This window comes from Centruroides sculpturatus, unplaced genomic scaffold (assembly GCF_000671375.1).
Source record: "Centruroides sculpturatus isolate CEXI.00-Female unplaced genomic scaffold, Cexi_2.0 scaffold808, whole genome shotgun sequence".
In the NCBI taxonomy this organism is placed as follows: Eukaryota; Metazoa; Arthropoda; class Arachnida; order Scorpiones; family Buthidae; genus Centruroides; species Centruroides sculpturatus.
This window is the reverse complement of record NW_019384985.1, coordinates 389,849-395,305: the sequence shown is the minus strand read 5'-3', so window position 1 is coordinate 395,305 and position 5,457 is coordinate 389,849.

Here is a 5,457-nt window from a genome sequence, read left to right as displayed (position 1 = left end):
CGAAATTGTAGTGTTGCCATTTCATCGCTTAGGAAATAAATTTTAAAAATTATTTTGCTTCAAAACAGAAATTCTTTTATACAATACGCATAAATATTAAACTAAACATAATTAAATTATTATTATTATGAAATATAAATTAATATTATTGTATTTATCAGTTAATTTATTAAAAAGTATGTTCGATGCGACGTAGCGACGCGATTTTTTAAAGCAATATCGCGTCGCTCGTCGTTAAATGAAAGCATTGTGACGAGAAAAAAAACCCTAAAACATGAATAAAAAACAATTATATATTTTTTTTATTGAAGCGATTATCAAAATAACATAATTTTCGCATGGGTACAGTAAATTTAAATAGAATTTAATTCATAAAAAATCGCTATCAGATAAGCATTACAACATCAATTTTCATCTATCAGTCACACATCCCTATATTAATTACAAAGGATTTCTTTTGACACCTCTTTTTTTAATCATGCATAAAATAATATCTAGTTAAAATTTTTATTTACTCTCCTTAGTATTATAGATCTGGAACAGTAGATATTTTAATGTCATGTGAAATAGGGAGACCCAGAACGATAACCTTTCCATAATCTTGTCCATCTTTTCATGGTTCGGAGAATGTCGATTGTCTTGGTTACTCATCATGTCAAAATCTGACGTCGTTTAGGTACGTTTTTTTAATGTAAAATAGCTTAAAGCGGATAACCTGATCTAATTTGAAGTGTAGAAAAATCTTTTATAAATGCTTAAACTCGATACTTAAATTCGATTGACGTAATCCTCATACTGTACTTGAAAGTACAGTGCATGCCAACTATAAAAAATGCATTTTAAAGTATAAATATATGTGTATAAAGTGTGAATTATAATTAAAAGAAGTTATGTAAGGTTAATAGATCACGACCGTTAAAAAATGGCGGCCGAGAACCCGGGCCTGATTTGCTCATCAACTAAATAAGCTACATCTTAGGATATGAAATTTTTACATGTGCCATTATTTGATAGAGATTAAAAGCTTGTTAGGTTTAAATTTATTCGTTTATGATAACACGGGCGATTTGCTGAGGGAGGACTTTCTATGGGAAACTGGACCGTACTTACATGTTATAAACGTGGAGAAAACCAAGTGTTTAGTGGTTTTATCTATTCGACCACTGGAAGGACCTTTAGATGTTATATTTTAAGGCTACGAGTCTAACCAAGAACTACTAAAGACAGAGAGCAATTATGTCCTAAATATTTTCTTATACAAAAGTAACATTAGGAGTTATGATTTAGAAGATCCATTGATTAACAAAACATTATATTTTATGTTAAAATTTATAATAAAACAGTTTAATTTAATTTTCATCACTTATAAGATATGAAATTGTTCATTACATTAAAGATTTTTCAAGTTTTTCTGTGTTGAGATCCAATGAAATCGTGCCATTTTCATTAACACCATCTACTAAACTGTAAAAAAAAAGAAGAAAAATATGAGTCTTCTTCATGAGAAATATAAACAGTTTTACGTCGTAACTACATTACGCAACTTGTTTTTCAGCCAGCAGCAGTTTAGGATGCAGCACACAGTTATAAAATGTGTCAAGTTATAATGATAATGTGGCATATATTTTGACGATGCCTGAAAGAATTTTACACAAATATCTGTAAACGTAACACATACATAGATTTAGATGTCGGAAATCATTGTTTTAATTGAATTAAAAATAATATATTTTTATTACAGGGCATATTTTCTAAACCACGACTTGTAATAACTACTCTTTCGTACAAAAGAGCATTCAGTTTTATTATTTAGTTCCTTTTATTGTGATGTCACCGATTTTTTTACCGTGTTCTACATAGTTTTAAACTATTATACAGTGTATATATAGGCTATATAAGAACGAAACGTATACTTCTGATGACAGATGTAAGCATGTATTGCAATTCATCTTACCATACATATAATAAATGTCACATATAATTCATAATTTTCTTTATAAACTATTTAATTTTTTATGCTTACAAGTACAGTAACCTTAATACTGTATTATACAGTAGAACCCCGCTTTTACGACTAATTGATTAATAGGAAAATCGTACTAAATGAATCGTCATAAAGCGAGTGTTGTATTTCCGTAAGTTTAATGTTAAAAATTGTGACCATGTTCTTAGAATTATTATAAGGGGTGGATAAGAACAGTATTAAGTTTACACACGGGTTTTAACGTTGCCCCCGTATAACGTCTGAGAGAATACGATCGTACAACGGGGTCAATTGTACTTGATTGTTATGCTATGTTTTATTATTAATTACATACATATATTATTTTTAATGTTTACGTAATAGGTTATTTCAAAAGTTAAATAAAATAATTTTTAATATTAGTATATTTAATAAATTAAATTACTTTTTAAGAATAAAAACTTCTCCTGCCATCTATCTGATTAAATAGTTACTAAAGTAATTTAATTTTTATTTAAAATTCTTATTTTGAAAAAAAAAATCCATATTTAAATTTTAACGTAGAAAAATTATAGTAATTAATTAAACTAATTATTATTCCTTATTTTAATGGTAATTATTTTCAAAATTAATAATTAATAAATTACGTATTAATTTACAATAATATTAAATTCAAACCAAATCTACTTTCCGATTTATGTGGCAATTTTATGATTTATTCTTTACATAATACTCTGGTCGATTATTATTTTATATATCTTATACAAATTCTATGCAAATATGATTATAAACTCGCCTATGTAACGCTAAACTTGTACAGTACATGAAGCTCCGAATTCGATTTCATTCGGCCATTTTCCTTTTTTAACTTTCTTTAATAAATATAAATCCTTAATAATTCTACAGAGCAGCCATAATTCTTTATATATTATAGTCAAGAGTTTCTATATGCTCCAGGTCTTATCACAGGAGATTCATCGGGGTCATTTGGCTTTGGACGTCGTATTTATATTCATTTTTTAACTGTTACGAATCTTTTTGTATGCCCATCGCGGGTTTCGGCCGGCCCCACAACGGAGACATCTGTAATTTTGATCAGCAATCTCACCCGAACTCGAACCCGAACCCTGAGAGCAGCGGCATAACTTATTTATTGACTTGTTTCGCAGGCCATAGAGACAACGCATTGTAAAATCGATAAATTATTAGACACATCCGTGTTATACAAGATGACAATTTTAAAATATTTACAATAGTAATTATTATAACAATTAAAAAAGTGCATTTAATGAAAAGCTACAATTAGATTGTATTCTATTGAATGCATTTATCGATTCGTTTAACACACATATTTCTCGCTCCGATAGGCATCGTTGATAAAGTAACACAGTCTAATTAATAAAAACGATTTATGTTTCTCATAGCCTGATATAAACTTATGAGAGAATTTATTTTAAAAATTTTTTATGGCGTTCATAATATTCGCTAAAATGAAACAATCCTTTTTTTTAGAAGAATTATTGTGCCTTGTAATAAAACAAATATATTAAATTTAGTTAATTCATATCTTTTGTGTCATATCATAACGTACAGCATACTTCTATCATTATTTCTTGTTTCGTTTAAAACGGGGTCGAGTTTTGTTACTCTAATATAGGGGCAAAAAGATACAATTTAGACCCTGTTGGTTCACTAAAACCATTCTTCTACCTATATGACTTATTTTCTGATAGTAAATAGTAGACACATGTGAAAACAAGAGAAATTTTAGGAGGAGCAAGTAGTTTTCTCCGGGTGACACGGAAGCATTGTTGTGCCGCAGGGCCGTATTGCGAGAGAAGGGAAAATTAGAAACTTAAGTTATTAAATTTAAGAGTAAAGAGTTAAATCAATACTAAAATTAATACTCTCGTGTCCCTCACTACGAGAGCCCTTGTTCTTGTCCCATTACTAGCAAATCTCCTTCTGCCATCCTCAACGTCTTTCTTGACAACTAGCTCTCAAGATTTCTTTAACTCTTTACTCTTAAATTTAATATCTAAGTATTTTTTTCAATTTTCTTCTCTCTCGCAATATGGCCCGGGGACACAAAGAGGCTTCTGTGTCACCTGGAGGAAACAAAAATCCAGCGCTCCTCTCTTGTTCTGGAGGTTTTGGGACATTGAGACACGTGATGAAGCAGTTCGCTCCATCAATTTCCCCTTATACATCCGCTCCTCTTGGCTCCAGATGAGGGATCCTCCTACCTCGATGTCTCCATAGTAGCTTCCCTAATATGGCCTATCTATTGCCCATTCTTCATTCGTTTTAATTATGAACTAATTTTAAAGTAGAATGTCTTTGGTCTAGCTTTTAAGGTGAATCAAACATGGCTTCATAGAGACTACACTTAATGTCTTGATGATACAATCTGCTTAATGAGCTGCACATTACGTTTACCATTTTAGACTGGCAATTATGCACAATCACCGGTTTAATCACTTTTACCATAATATATAGTCCGTATATGACGAAGGAAAGAAAAAAATCCAGCAACGAGTTGCTTAACTTTCCAGCAACATTTGGTATATGGAGTGGCCCAAAAATCAGTTAACCAAGATGCATTTTAATTATTTTAAAAGTGGTTAAAACTGATCTTACAATACATCTTGATTAATGATTGAATTTTCGGCCACTTTGTATAATCACTTCGGTACTCTTAAAGTCTGGGTTTTAATCAAAATAACTTATAAAAATAGCAAGAATCAAGATTTGATTGGAATCAGCTTTTCAGTGTGATAAATAGATGCTATATTACACTTTCAACTTATAACTTATATTTATGAATAAGTGCTTGCCTCCTTGAAGCACTCAAAATAAACAAACTGATGATGTAGTCTGTTTAGTAAGGAAAATGTGGTTGCTTATCTTCTTCCTGCTTGCCATCTTGCAACCTAGAAACATCCATTATCATCATTATTAATAAATTCATATTGCTGAAATATATTTAACGAATATATAATCAGAATTTGACAATTCTTTAACTTCCGAATTGAAGCCTATTGAATTGAATTCTAAAGTTGATCCTCTGGACAAGACAATCAGCTTTGGAAGTACTGTACCTTGTATATATTAAAACAGACAAAAGAATCAAAAGAATGCACGGTGACATTTTGATATTGCTGAGCAAAATCATCATCAAATCAAATCTCCCAAAATTTTTCCACCTGGAATGGAAAGCCCTCAGAATCAACTCTGCATCTTCTGTATTTTAAACATTACTCACTTCAGATAATGGCTTAAATAATAAAATGCAATATTGCATTGATTGCAATATAAACGAATTGTTGTTTGATTAATTCCACGCATTGATTTGATGAATTTGTAAATAATAATATTGTAATTTTTATGATTTCTACTGTTGCAGAATAAATTAAAATTCTGTACTTTTGATTTAACTGCTTTTGAATTTTTCAAAAAAAAAATAAATAAATAACAACATAAAGTGCATTCCT